Genomic DNA, 16,448 nt, shown 5'->3' with positions numbered 1-16,448 from the left:
TACAATAACTGAGCAGTCACCTTTTTAAAATGCAAAAAAATATATTGTGGCTTAGTGAGTAAATCTCAAACGAAGAATTTGATTGCTACTTTTGTATATCACTTTCGCAAAAAGAGCAAATATATAGTAACTATAGCAGCAGAACTATATATACAGTTAGGTATGAAAAATAATGAGGAAGGCACACAATAGAGCTGTAAGTGGTAGAACAGAAATAAAAATACTTATTGTTAGTATGATACAGGTCGCTGTAACACCCACGCACAGCTGTTACGCTAACAGGGAACTGTCTTTCAATCATGAAACACATACCAACAAACACAAATCAGCTTGCATACAAATAATTTATTCTTTAGGCTGCAAGTAAAGCTCATGCTGCAACTATTGTAATGTTTGCATCTATTATGTCCTTGTTCTTGCACTTTCCTATTGTTTCCTTTATTCTATTAACCCTAAATTACCACCTGCTGTAGAATCTACGGTGCCAACGCAAAAGTGCTAGACACTACAGATGTTTGGTTCCAGGTTCTACGTTCCTTTTTTATCTATAGCATGTCAAGTCTTTACTTGCAACATGTGGCATGGCATGATCCACAGACTTACACTGTAAGTTTCTTAACTGCCTTGTGAATACTCACCCATACTCATGTCACCAGGATCCATTTAACCTACCAAAATAAACCCTTGCAAGAAACCATATAGACAAAATGCAAAATGCATGCAGATGGAGTTCTCTCCAATGGGTGAAAAATTTCACTGCAAAAAATTTGCGTTTTACAAGTTGTTCGCCTTTCCGCAAATTTTTGAGAAGTTTTACCACTTTTTCGGGAAAAGATTTGCTTATCACGACTGCCTGACTGTAGGGTTCATTTACAAAAAAGTGTATAGCGCAAAGTATACTTTTTATTGGTTGTTTTTCTTGTATATGTAATGTATACACCCACTTATTGTACAATGGAGTATGCTGGTGTTTTATAAAGAAATTTATGTGCACAATGTTTTCCCATGACATAGTTGCCTTCCATTTCAAGGAATTGTAAATATTACATAATTCTCATTTACAACACCTTACATTAATAAAATATACTAAATAGAATAACTCCATACCCAGTGGGATCAAGAAAGTCCCCAGTGTCACACGTTTTACTCAAATAAATAGTAACCAAGTTTTATAACTTGTTTTATAACTAATTTTACTGGAGGTAAATAGTGAGTAGAATCTGCCACACCTACAGTATATGAAGAGGCAATGCAATTAGATAAGAGTAAGAGTAAGAGTAATTAGAGCTTTGCACATTCCTGTAATTCTGCAAACAATATAAAGAGTTCAAGCTTTAGCTTATCATTCTTTTGATGACTTATTATTAGTCGCCCCAACCTCATAATATTGCCATTGGTGAAGGTTACTCTGCACACCCATCCAGCTATGCCTACCTGGCCTACATGTTTCTCTCAGTGTCGGACTGACATGGCAGGGGCCCAGCCAGAAAACCCTGGACCATGGGCCCACTGTAAAAACTTGAATTCCTCCTCTCCTCCCTCCTCTTTATAATCCAAGTCACTTTTCTCTACATGCTATACTCTATTCTTTCATCTATCAAGCTTTCTTGTTCCCCTACTGAAATAGGGAATGACTTTGAAATAGGTTAAATACTTATAAGCAAGAGGACCCACCAACACCTGGGCCCACCGGGACTTTTCCTGGTATCCTGGTGGGCCAGTCCAACACTGCCAATATTCCTAATCTTTTACTCTTGGGGCAGATTTATAAAAATCTGAGATTAGAGCTCACCCCCATCAAAAGGAATGCATAGAAAATAGGTGAATTATTCTGTGGTGAGCATTTTTCTCAATGGGGCAAGTTGATCTCTGATAAAACCTGCTATATCAGACTTAACTAACATAGAAACTATTATTTTCAACTTTCCAGGCATACCATCCCTAAGACGGGGTTATTATCTCCTGATTGCTTTTGCCACACATGTACTAACTGTACTATATCTGGAAACAAAAGGAATTTGATCTTTAGAACCTTGTGACTTATTCTTTAAACAGGGGTTTACCTCAAATAGTTGGAGACCTGTACATTTTCTTTAATATCACAATAGATGTTCTTTTTTCATTGTACACATTGTTTTAAAAAACTTTTACAATATATATATTGAACTTTAACTTGAATGAACGTATAATTGTTATCATGTAATCACAATATATTATTCGTTTGTTTCTGTTCTAGGTTGGTCGTATAGTTCTTTGAAACTGTACCAAGTATCCCAAATTTTATGATATTGATCTATTCTCTTAGAAAATGTGATGGTATATTGGCCATTTAATATATATATGCCTCAATCATCTTCAGAACTCTACAGCTTGCCTATTTGGACAGAAATATACATAAATATATATATATATATATGTTTTAGAAACATTAGGGTACAGAAGGCAAAAAAGGAAGGGGGGAGAGGGAAGGGGTTGCAGATATCAATAATGTATCAACATACAAAATTGGTACCAAGTCTAGACAGCAAGCTATTCCCTGTCACATATATTTATTGATTGTACAGGTATGGGACCCTTAATCCAGAATGCTCGGGACCTGGGGTTTTCCGGATAAGGGGTTTTTCCATAATTTGGATCTCCTTATCTTAAGGGGCGTGACACATGGGGGGATTAGTCGCCGCACGACAAAGATTTGTCGCGTGGCGACTAATCTCCCCCCGTGTGTCACTGCCCTTAGTCCACTAAAAAAATTATATAAACAATAAATAAACCCAATAGGATTATTTTGCCTCCAGTAAAGAATTCATTATATCTTATTTGGGATCAAGTACAAGGTACTGTTTAATTATTACAGAGAAAAAGGAAAACATTTTTTAAAATGTGAAAGAGGAATTTTTGTAGGCTTCTAATGGAAGGCATGACTTCATAAAGGAAGGTCATGGTTCCCAATTCTTCCAGTAAACATTACTTGTAGTGTGGGTAATATGAGTGATCTCCTCTATTTTCCTTATATCTTCTACTAAGTGTAAAATATATTAGTAGCTTTTTTTTTATTATCAGAAATACAGCTCCTGTGATAAGATACCAGGATGCTAAGAATAATTATGTAAATAATACTCTTTTAATATAGGCAGCTATAGATTTTAAAGCCAAAAATAAAATATAATTACATATGAAGCTAGCAAGAGGCTGATTTTAAAATGTACTTCATTATCTGGCCCTTATGTTTTCCAAGAAACAAACATTATCAGTATATTAATGACTAAGCTCTATAGACAGTTTTCTTGCTCCACTTTCCCAAGAAATCATAATACATTTATTCATTAAATTACAGCTTTCATCAGTAATTTCATAGCACGTAGTTAATTAAACCTTTCCTTCAAATAAATATTGTTTGGCATCAATTCATTAAATTGATTGTCAAAATATGTGACATAAATTCATAAGTTAATTTCACTTCCCCATCAATCAATACAAAAGGAGACTCGTGTTGCAGTGTCCCATTAGTGGATCAACATAACTTTGCAAAGTTCATGGGGCACCAGGTATGAATAATTGCACTTCCACTAATCAAATGACACTAATTCATATTGCACTAGCCTTTCAATTTATCAAAACAAGCTTATGATGGTCATGCATGCAATCACTTAACATAATCCTAAGCTAAAAGTGAAATCATATCTCCACTATCCGACTCCTTATAGTGGGCAACCATAAGATATGTTATTGGACTTTTCAGTTCTTCATAGTCCATAGTTAGAGGTTAAGAATATTTCCTCCCTGTGGTGATAGTCCATATGGATAATATCTCCAATGCTGCTGTAAGGGATTTCAATGTGTGGTGAGAACAGGTTATTGTAACAAATCAGAAATAAGACAGGTAATGAAAAGAAGAAGCAGAAGGACAGTAGCAAGATGGACAAGCAGGAATGCAGCAGAGCAGGCCAGGAGTCAGGGTCAGACAGCAGTAGGAAGGAGAAGGTAAAGAGTCAGGTATAAGCAGGAGTGGAACGGAGAGAGCAAAGTGTCTGGAGTGGGACAGAGTGGGTGCAGACAAAGGAGTGAGTCAGAATGGAACAGGCCTGGAGAAGGATCAAAATCAGACAGGACCAGAGCAAAACTGGAGCAGAAACTGAACGAGACAGGACTGTAGCAGGACTAGAGCAAAACTGGAGCAGAAACTGAACCAGACAGGACTGGAGCAGGACTAGAGCAAAACTGGAGCAGAAACTGAACCAGACAGGACTGGAGCAGGACTAGAGCAAAACTGGAGCAGAAACTGAACTAGACAGGACTGGAGCAGGACTAGAGCAAAGCTGCAGCAGAAACTGAACCAGACAGGACTGGAGCAGGACTAGAACAAAACTAGAGCAGAAACTGAACCAGACAGGACTGGAGCAGGAACAGAACCAAAGCAGGACTAGAGCAGGAACAGATCCAGACAGGACTGGAGCAGGAACAGAACCAGAGCAGGACTAGAGCAGGAACAGATGCAGACAGGACTGGAGCAGGAACAGAACCAGAGCAGGACTAGAGCAAAGAATTAGGGATGTCCTGCAGTGTTCAAGCTATCAGAATAAAGTTCCCATCCCATTTTCTTTTGCCTGCCATGTGTGTGCAGTGATAGTGTGATCATTTTCTATTCAAGATATATGTTGAATTAATTTGCTGCCACAATATTAGAATGCACTATTATACATAGAATTGCCACTTTGCCACCCTGCTATGAGATCTGGGGGTATTATTCATGGAACTGCCACTCTGTCACCCTGCTATGAGTTCTGGGGGTATTATACATGGAACTGCCACTTTGCTACCCTGCTATGAGTATTGGGGGTATTATACATGGAATTGCCACTGTAGTCATTTGTATATTTATATAATTATGGAGTTTGAATCTGTAAAATGGGGGGGGCATGTCTCACAATGTGGGCATGGCCTAAAAATGTCACAACACCACCATTTTTATTCCTGTCCCCGGATTTTACTCTGAAAATCTGGTCGCCTTACATCAGTAGCCAATGTTCAGGCAAAGAAGTGAGACAGAAGCTGGGTTAATATAGCCCTGTTAGGCTGACCCTATCTGACCTATTAGGCTGCTGGGACAACAAGAAAGTAATAGTGAAAGAGCTTGTCAGCTGCTCTCCTAACAACCAACAATTTAGCAAATTGCTCTCAAAGATTTTCTCAAGATAAGCAACTAAATGCATTAGAACATTCCACCTGTGCATCAGTTGGTGGGAATTACTATCCCTTTAATTCACTGCTCGCACAGCGTGCATTTTTCCCATAGCAAGTAATCTCTGGTACTTGCATAATTACTAATTGCAACTACTCTCCAACTTTCCTAGGTCAAACCATCTAACCATGCCTTCATATTTATACGTACTGCACCCAGGTTTTCAGAGGGCTTCATCGCAGCAATTTCATCTCTTTATGCAGCATAAATAAAACACAAGGATCTACACATATATCAACTCTATAGGGCAGATTTATCAAAGAGCTCAACGCCTATGGGAGTTTTAAAGGCAATTTATCGAATGGCCTATTGATAAATATGCCTCTTAAAATCCTATAGGAATGAATAGAGAATGGGGGTATTTTACCTTGTTAACATCCAATTTTTATATGGTCTCTGCCCCTATGTACCTTTTAAACTTTACAATTTCAAGTATGCCTTCTTAGCTATCATTACTGTTATGATCAGGGATACTATACCTTGACTAAAGCTTCTATAAAATGCTCCAAAGTGTCTGGTTACACTGCTTTTATGATGATATTGGAGTGTTTAGAGCACGCTCATTCCAACTCCAGTTTCAATTCAATGAGAAAGTTATCTCATGGTTAACTTAGAGATGTTTCTACTAATTCAGTTCAGAGTGTTAACGTGATACACCGCGAGATACGTTTTTAATTGAGTAGCAACTAAAATTGAATGTTGTCCATAAGTTTTCATGTGATAATACTTTTTTTGCAATGAATCTGGTCCAAAGTATTTGGGACAAGAGAAACCTAAAGCTCACAACATTCATTATATTTAACAACAACTCTTACATATTGTTTGTTTATCAGATGCTGTACAAATAAACAATTTAAGGCATCATTGACATTATTGTATATAGGCATATGGCACACCTGTAAGTGTTGGCTTTAATATATATAAGCATGTGTGTATATTTAGGCTGTGCAAATTATATAGGCCTCTAAACAGGCCACGGACATTGGCGACTCCCTGCAACCCCCAGACTTTGATGCCACTGTGTCACTTCAACCTTGCCCCTTTAAAGAGAGTGCTTACCGGATAGCTGAGAATCCTCATGTGGAGTAAATGACCAAGACCCTGGAGGTAACATGCAAACCAAATGATAACTTATTTATTTAAATCCAAACAAATCATTTTAGCAGTATTGTAAGCAGCACAAATATCCCCTTGCCAGTATCCAATTTAGGAGACTCTTTCACAGCAAGTGATCTTCCCTCTCTGGGTCCTACCTATGCCCTGAGAATAAACACTGGATTCCCTGAGAACTAGCAACCAGTAATGCAGCAGGTTAATAACTAGGAATGCACTGAATCGGTTTAGGATTCGGCAAAGACTCAACCTTTTTCAGCAGAATCCACATTCCTGGATTTGGATTTGGTTTGGTATTCAGTAGAATGTTTTACGAGCGATGCAGGGTTTGGACAAATCCAAAAATATTGGATTCGGTGCATCCCTAGAAATAACCCCTGTAATCTCCTCGTTGGGGCATTGAGCTGCCCAACTAAATATTCTTAACTTACTTTCCACTCCTAGACTGACTATAATAGGTACTATCTGTGCTTACTAAATTAATCCTGTAACCACCTCTTAGTGAGGTGAAGTCCCAGGGTTGTGCTATTGCTTTTATATTAGAAAACACTGCCACCTAGTGGGTATTCCTGAACTGGAAAAGAATAATTTTCATGGGCACATAATTAGGACCAACTTTAGGTGTCCAACTCTAAATAAAGGTCCACTTAAACGGCCATACCATACCTAGGGGAACCTAAGGGTCCCTACAGACATAATGGTAATTATATACTATACCCTAGAACCCTCCTTTTTGTTTTCAGAAATAAAATGTTTACATTCACATGACTATTTTACAAAAGATGTCTTTTAAAAAAAGTCTTGCTGCCATGCATTTCTAAAGCAATCATATCCAACTGACCTTATATTTGATCAGCCTTGGCAGTAGACTACTGGGTATAGCTGCTTAATGTTTCATTAATGTTAAATGTTTCCCTGCACCCTCTTCTATACAGTTTGGAAATTATATCTTCAAACTAGCATCACCATATTGCCCCGGAGTAAAACTGCACTTCTTTGAATATAATACGAATGTTATTGCATTGATCTCCCATTTCATTTTCCATCTATGTGTGAATCTTCAGGGTGCACCTGAATAAATTCTTATTATTAATCATCTCCCTGAGTCTTAGGGGACAATCTCATACCGTTTATTGTGTATTTTTAACAGAATTTATTTTTTCATTTTAGTCTGGTGTCTGCAGAAACTTTTATGATGAACATTTACAATATCAACGTTCTGAGTTATTATGTTGCTTTAACATAACTTTATTTTCAGTAATCATTTTTTCTCCTTTTCTGATGTTGCCCCTGGGTAACGACAACACTAAGGTTGCCTAGCAACTCATTTCTCTCTTGGTATCTCTGTTCCTCTGATTTACACATCAATGTAACAAAGAAAATATATTTTAAGTTTTTTTATTTTCTTTTTTTTTTGCCAAACTTGAACACCATTAATACTTTTAGTGCAAATGTTATTTATATAATAGCCGGAGAACGTGTTTTAGCTGGGAAATGTATGTATAGTAGGGCAGCTTTCTTCTATAAATTCTATGCAGATTTGTCTTAAATATTAGTATGGTATTTGAAAGCCTTTTGGTACCCTGTACTAAGAGGAGAGATAATGTATCTCTTACAAAGTCCCTAAAACAGTGGTTCTCAACCTGTGGGTCGGGACCCCTTTGAGCCTTTCACAGGGTTTGCCTAAGACCATTGGAAACCACATATTTCCGATGGTCTTAGGAATAATTTTACGGTTGGGGGTCACCACAACATGAGGAACTGTATTAAAGGGTCACGGCATTAGGAAGGTTGAGAACTACTGCCCTAAAATGAGCATTCCTACTTTTAATACAGAATATTACTTCTACTATTTTGTTGCGCAGTATGGAAACTACTGCATATGCGCTGACTGCCAAAGGGGGGGTCTTATGGGTCTTGCGATGGAGCTGGGGGGGAAGAGGGGACGGAAGGCAATCTTGGTGGATGTGATGTCACACACAATGGAAGTGATGTCACATGTCACACACTGGCATGCACATAATGTCACTTTTGCAGACTGGGGGGGCACAGTTTGGCCCAGTGCCTGGAGTACAGTGCTGCCAAGGTCCTCACTGTATGAAAAATCCCATTAGTACTATTTTTACTGCAAATACCAGATACCATTTAGTTCATCTAATGGTATACTGAGTGAGTCCTAGATGTCATGTTCTTTGGTGGGCCCAACAGTCATTATATGCTAAATGATTATTCATTATTTACCATGTAAAATAACATTTGGCATTTTTTAAGCAGGGTTGGGGGAAATGTAATAAAAGTTGTTAATGGGAAAATTATTTCTGCAAGATTTTAATGTACTTTTGTGAACCCTGAAACATTTGCACTTGTGCACCGGTATAAAACTTCTTTCTGAAAAAGATGTTATTTTTGCAACAAAAGATTATACAGGTATGGGACCCGTTATCCAGAATGCTCGGGACCCAGTGTTTTCCGGATAAGGGATCTTTCCATAATTTGGATCTCCATAACTTAAGTCTGCTAAAAATCATTTAAATATTGAATAAACCCAATAGGCCTGTTTTGCCTCCAATAAGGATTAATTATATCTTAGTTGGGATCAAGTACAAATTAGAATGATTTGCTTATAATGGAGTCAATGGGAGATGGCCTTTCCGTAATTCCGAACTTTCTGGATAACAGGTTTCCAGATAATGGATGCCACACCTGCACTACCTTTAAGAATGCCTTAAAAGTTCATTAAAATGGAATAACTGTCTAATGAATAAAATTACATTGTGACTAATTTTAATTGTTATGTATGCAATTTGTATTGTATTTTATTACATTCCCCAAAGGTCAGGACAAGTGGCAATTATCACGGTCAGAAAGCAGGCATTAGTTAAAACCATGCGATGATGTGATATGGACAAAATGAGGAAGCAGGGGCAAGGATTTGCAAAGGCAACTAGTGACCATTACGGTACCAAGAGACCAGCGCACCGTACATACAGTATATACAGTCATGGCCCAAATTGTTGGCACCGTGACCCCAGAAATTTTTCCAGAAAATCAAGTATTTCTCACAGAAAAGTATTGCAGTAACACATGTTTTGCTATACACATGTTTATTCCCTTTGTGTGTATTGGAACATAACAAAAGAGGAAAAAAAGCAAACTGGACATAATGTCACACAAAACTCCAAAAATGGGCTGGACAAAAATTATTGGCACCCTTAACTTAATATTTAGTTGCTCACCCTTTGGAAAAAATAACTGAAATCAGTCGCTTCCTATAACCATCAATAAGCGTCTTACACCTTTTTTTGGACCACTCTTCCTTTGCAAACTGCTCCAGGTCTCTCTTATTGGAAGGGCGCCTTTTCCCAACAGCAATTTTAAGATCTCTCCACAGATGTTCAATGGGATTTAGATCTGAACTCATCGCTGGCCACTTCAGAACTCTCCAGAGCTTTGTTGCCATCCATTTCTGGGTGCTTTTTGACGTATGTTTGGGGTCATTGTCCTGCTGGAAGATCCAAGATCTCGGACGCAAACCCAGTTTTCTGACACTGGGCTCTACAGTGCAACCCAAAATCCTTTTGTAATCCTCAGATTTCATGATGCCTTGCACACATTCAAGGCACCCAGTGCCAGAGGCAGCAAAACATAACTGAACCTCCACCATATTTCACTGTAGGTACTGTGTTCTTTTCTTTGTAGGCCTCATTCTGTTTTCAGTAAACAGTAGAATGATGTGCTTTACCAAAAAGCTCTATCTTGGTCTCATCTGTCCACAAGACGTTTTCCCATAAGGACTGTGGCTTACTCAAGTATTTTGGCAAACTGTAGTCTTGCTTTTTTATGTCTCTGTGTCAGCAGTGGGGTCCTCCTGGGTCTCCTGCCATAGTGTTTCATTTCATTTAAATGTCGACGGATAGTTTGCGCTGACACTGATGCTTCCTGAGCCTGCAGGACAGCTTGAATTTCTTTGGAACTTGTTTGGGGCTGCTTATCCACCATCCGGACTATCCTGCGTTGCAACCTTTCATCAATTTTTCTCTTCCCTCCACACCCAGGAAGATTAGCTACAGTGCCATGGGTTGCAAACTTCTTGATAATGTTGCGCACTGTGGACAAAGGCAAATCTAGATCTCTGGAGATGGACTTGTAGCCTTGAGATTTTGGTTCTCAAGTCCTCAGACAGTTCTCTTCTCCTCTTTCTGTTGCCCATGCTTAGTGTGGCACACGCAGACACACAATGCAAAAACTAAGTGAACTTCTCTCCTTTTTATCTGCTTTCAGGTGTGATTTTTATATTGCCCACGCCTGTTACTTACCCCAGGTGAGTTTAAAGGAGCATCACATGTTTGAAACAATCTTATTTATCCACAATTTTGAAAGGGTGCCAATAATTTTGTCCAGCCCATTTTTGGAGTTTTGCCTGACATTATGTCCAATTTGCCTTTTTTCCTCCCACTTTTTTTTGTTCTGTTCCAATACACAGAAAGGGAATACACATGTGTATAAAAAAACATGTGTTACTCAATACTTTTCTGTGAGAAATACTTGATTTTCTGGAAAAATTTCTGGGGTGCCAACAATTTGGGCCATGACTGTATAGTGTATATGTATTTTTCAGCTGCCTGTGAAAGAGGTTCAGTGTTTCTTAAGAATTAGAAAAAGATACACAGCATTTGAGTACCTAGGGTATAATTGCCTACAACTTAAATATTTTCAATAAAATACAATCACCATTTGGCAAAAATACTTTCCACAACCTTATTTTGGTTATGTGAGAAAAAAAGGTTTGATGAAAGTTTGATGAAGTTGCATGAAACACAACAGTTATGTTGCCATAAAAATAATAAAGCAGATTATCTAAGGAGAGTTACCACCTTGTTTTATTCCAGTAGTACAATTCATGCAATTGTTTCTGATTCTGTAATTCAACTTCGGTTCTGTATTTAGATTTTTTTTTTCATACGTTGACCCTTATATAATCTTCACTTAACAATGATAATGCTGATGGCACATTGCCATATGTCAATGTTATGACAGTTTTCTATAGCCGATTCATTTACACAGGGCCTGTCCAGTCTGCTTGAAATGTCACTGTGTCAATTAACTAATGCAAGAAGACATACATTTTATAAGAGAGAATGTAAAAATTTCTACCAACGGTATGCAGTAGTATGAAATGGTACTTAAAATAATGATATATAATAATGAGTAGAGTGCCACAGGTGCTATATATAAAATATAATTTGATAATTATTATTATAAGCATCATTACAAACATGAAAGGAGTGGGAAAATGTCTTTATTGCAATTACTGTTATTTCTTGTTGGGAAGGGGATGGCCCCAGGAGAAGCTAAAAAACAAGAAGTATAGTGAGCAACAGCAAATTCCTCTTATGCCTGATAAAGAAGGAGATAGTGCCAGGGAGCCTGAGGTAGGTCAGCTCTGTAAGGGCTCTGGCACACGGGGAGATTAGTCGCCCGTGGCAAATCTCCCGTGTCTCGGGCGACTAATCTTCCCTGATTGCCATCCCACCAGCGAAAATGTAAGTCGCCGGTGGGATGGCACGCGCTGCACAGGCGATTTCGGCAAATCGCCAAAGTTGCCTCGCGGGGCATTTTTTTGCCGAAATAGCGCCGCCGCTTGTGCCATCCCATCGCCGGTGGGATGGCAACTGGCGGCAACTCGGGGAGATTAGTCGCCCGCGAACAGGGAGATTTGTCGCGGGCGACTAATCTCCCCGTGTACCAGAGCCCTAAGGTAACTGGCAGGAAAGATTAGGTGAGATAGTGGTAGGAGAGATTTGTTGGAGCTTAATCAGGGGGTAAAATAGAGAAGCAGCTGAGGCTCCAATGAGAGAAAGTTAGGGACTACAGTCTCAGCAGTACTCACCCAGTTAGGGACCAGAGAGATAGGGACTAGGGTACATAGGGCCTAGTATACCTGCAGTGCAAGGCTGACCCCTCTGCTGAAAGGCTGTTGTGAGGAATGGCATCCCTGATGGAGGAGGAGAGTCAGGGAAGTGGGCAGGAAGCTGAGGCTGGTGGTCTGGGAGAGTGTGTAGTGAGGAGATTAATATGCAAGTATTCATACTGTATCACACTGGTGGCTTTTAATAAATCTGATCTTGAGTTCATTGGACGAGTGTTGTGAACCTTTTTGCTTATACAGGTTACAGTGTGGTACAGGCAGTCCCAGGATGGGGACGGTGGTATCTGTTACTCGAGAAGGTATCCCAAGGGAGCACAGGACACCATGTTAAAAAACACATTGAGTGTTTTTACTTACAGCTCTGCATACATCAGCCAGGAATTGTACCATTAATCCAAATTCCGTTCCACAGTTGCACCAAATAGACCATACACATTTTATGGTCTAATATCTGTAAACATTTTAAAGAAGGTGAGTAAATGTTTCCCATTTTGCCAATGTCTTGTCCCCACCCCTTCTTTTCTGAAGAGCAACATTTTGGACCAACATTCTTAAACTTCTGAGCTCCATTGGATTATGCTGCTTGGCCACAGTCTTGGATTTTCTTGCCCTGACCCGCAATTCATCAATGACACCTGAATTGTCCTATGAATTAAGAGCCTGCTCACTCCGGCAGCGTAGGAAAACTGCACGTGCTTCATACCCCGAGAGCCTGCGGGCAGTAAAAAAGGAATAAGTTAAACAGAGAGCCTGGAGGATTCTTGGAGCAGAACTGAAGGAATGTGGACAAAAAGGAATTAATTGCAGATCATATTTCCTGGACTTTCAGAAGGGATGCGGTTACATTTGTATTTGCTTTGTCCTCTAAATACATACAATATCCCTAAATGTGACAAATAGCCTTATGTAAAGTTAGAGCCCCCCTCTGTCTCATTGTGGTCTGTGTAGCTGCATTGCACATATGATAAATGATTGATTGCATCTTTGTGGTTAATATTGCAGTAGTCATTTCCTATAAGACTTGTGAGAGTTGTTCATCATTAGAGCTGTTCCTGCTATGGTAGCACCTGCAGTAAGTATCACATTGCAGCGACACGCTGCCTTACATGTGACCTTTGGGAAACGTACAGTAGTAACTTAAACAGAATTCTTCCAATATAATTTATTACACTCAATATCATTATATTATTTGCCTTATCCTATAATCCTTAATTTCGGTGTGTTTTTTGTTTTCCTTGTCTCTTTCTTTTCCCATAAGGACTGAACTGCCGCTGACGTGACAGACATTCTCTATGAAAATCTTGATATTTTCATAATTCCTGTCAGACATTGCAAAAGTTATAACCAGGCTGCCAAAATGACTTTTAATTCAAGGTATCATAGCTTTTAATTACATATTCTCTTTTAATTAAAATATTGTTAGCATCCGTGTTTCATGAGCTGACATGTCTTTGAAAATTTGCTTTAAACATTTTTCTTTCATTCTTCTTTACTTTCCGCGTTCAACTACTTTTTAAAGTATTTCTAGAGGCAAAGTAATTAAAGAACCTGGGGGATATAAGTTTAATTAACTAAGCAATTACCTAAATACAATTGTTTTTAATTATACATTAAAACATAATGTGAATTATAATATTCCTTTAGAGATCAAATAGAGCAACACATCTGTAGTAAAGTAACAGAGATATAAGCAAATGGCTGAATATCTGGGTCTAACCTTCCACTTCATATTAAAATTGATTTTGAAGCCCTAAAACATATTTTACTGGTATCCTATCTGACAAATATTTTCTGACATTACTGAAGTACAAAAACATGTATGGTATAAAGAATAAAGACCCCCTCCATCAATGTATTTACATATGTTAAAGGAACAGTAACACCAAAAAATGAAAGCGTATAAAAGTAGTAACAATATAATGTACTGTTACCTGCAATGCTGTGTTTGGCCAAGAAAGACTTCTATAGTTTATATACACAAAAGCTGCTGTGTAGCCATGGGGGCAGCCATTCAAAGGAGAAAAGGCACTGGGTATTGAGCAGAAACACCATTGTATTCTACAGAGTTTTTCTGTTATCTGCTATGTAACCTGTACTGTTTTTCCAGGCCAGTGGCTGCCCCCATGGCTACACAGCAGCTTATTTATATAAACTATCGTAGTGTTTCTGTAGCAAACACACAACTTTTACCAGTGCAGGGATTCGCAAGCAATATTTGCGTTTCACCATTGGTGGATTGTTTCATGAATCGAGCACAAAAATTCACAGCAGAAAAATTCGTTGCGCAACAAAAAAAAAGTTGCACGTGTAAAAAAAATTGTTGCTCTCCAAAACAAATCATTGCGTGCATAATTTTTTGGAAAACGCATAACATTTAATGCATTGTGTTAAATTTTTCGCCATTTCGTTAAATTTTGCAACGTTTCACAAATGGCGAAACGGGACAGATTCGCTCATCACTAAGTAATTTGCTATAAGTGCGCACTGACTAAAGGGCAGACATTGCGGGGTCACAATATGCTCCTGCTCAAAAAGTAAAAAGTGTGTCCACGAAATAGATTTCTGCACATGCACTCGTTATTAACGGATGGTTATGCGAATGCTCCTATTCTTGGTCTTAGTGCTGGGGAGCTGCATCATGGGATTTCTTATTCTTTAACTCTGTGTTTGCACAGTTATCATTTTAGGCACCCCATGTCACATACGTTCATAAATCAATTAATATTGGACATCAAACTGTTGCTTTATATTGAGTAAAAACAGAAAGTGCTGATGGGTAAGGCTTATTGTTATTATAACAGTGGGTGTGGCTTATTTTTGGCATGCAGCACTAGATGCAGCTAATATGCCTCCACTTTTCCAACCCAATTTAAACACTGGTTAAAAGTCTAATACTCTTGTATTTAGGTCATAAAATATTCACGGATATGCCAGCGAACAGTTCCTCCTTTTTATTTCATATCAGTCATTTATTGTACTGGTGGTCAATCAATCAGTCCCTATTATCATAATTATATAATTCAGCAAACGTAGATATTAGGTTTATTAATTGAACTGTATCCCCCTTTTTTAGCTATCATCCTACAGGTTAACTGTCAGGTTACTGCCCATGTGTTAAAAACAGGCATTTTAGAACTGTCATTCTAAGAATTTAAATGTACTATTTTATATTGGAGTTATGATTGGAAGGAAGATGTAGCTAGAACCATTATCTTTTTTTTTATTATGAACAAAAGAGAGCAGATTTCAAAAACAGCAGCTATGCTTCACTGCTCACGCTTTAATGGTGAAATGAAATGGCAGAAACAGAGCAAAAATGTCCATTTAGAAGTTTCATTTGCTAAGGCTATACTATTTAAATTGGAATATAGGGCCTTTTTATAATAACTTTGATTTTAAATTATAGTTTGAAAATCTAAAAGGCTTAAAAACATTGGGTATTTAGGCCACTTAAACCTGCTCATATTCAGTAGTATCTATCTATCTCATCATGCCTGGCAATGTTTCACTGACCTGTTTTGCCAGGAACAGTGGGGGTTATTTATCAACACTGCAAACAAATTAAGTCCATACACTCACGGTTCCTTGTTACGGTAACTCAGTCCATTATCCGCTGGTGCAGATCCTCTTGATGCACCTGGCCAGGTGCCTATAACAATGAGCACAAGAAAAAAAAGAAAAAGCACACAAAAAACCTGTTTATTGCGGAGTGCACATACAGACCAAACGTTTCAAGAGCTTCACTCCCTCTTCATCAATGGAAAAAGTACACACAATTCAATTCCAAACACCCTTACATACCCCTAAACACCACTCCTCACCTCTGTATAGGCATCTGACGTAATACGCTCGGTCACGCAGAAAAATGCATTGGTTACTATGTGCGGAATTTAGCAGGTACACATCAATTTGCGTGCGTAACCTCGTGAGAAACAGAGAAGAATCTGTGTTCATATCTACGTGATTGACGTCAAAACGCCAACATGAATATCGTTCAAGTGCCAACCACAAGGCCACATGGGCATTTCAAGTAGTATGCTACAAAAGTACTTAGACAGGTATATTTATTTTATGTATATATTTATGATTTTTTATTTAAGTTATTGAATTCACTTATATGTACTGATACAGATGGTTGGCAAGATGGCGACCATATTCACAATGTGG

This window comes from Xenopus tropicalis, chromosome 6 (assembly GCF_000004195.4).
Source record: "Xenopus tropicalis strain Nigerian chromosome 6, UCB_Xtro_10.0, whole genome shotgun sequence".
NCBI lineage: Eukaryota > Metazoa > Chordata > Amphibia > Anura > Pipidae > Xenopus > Xenopus tropicalis.
Note: the sequence above shows the minus strand (reverse complement) of the source record.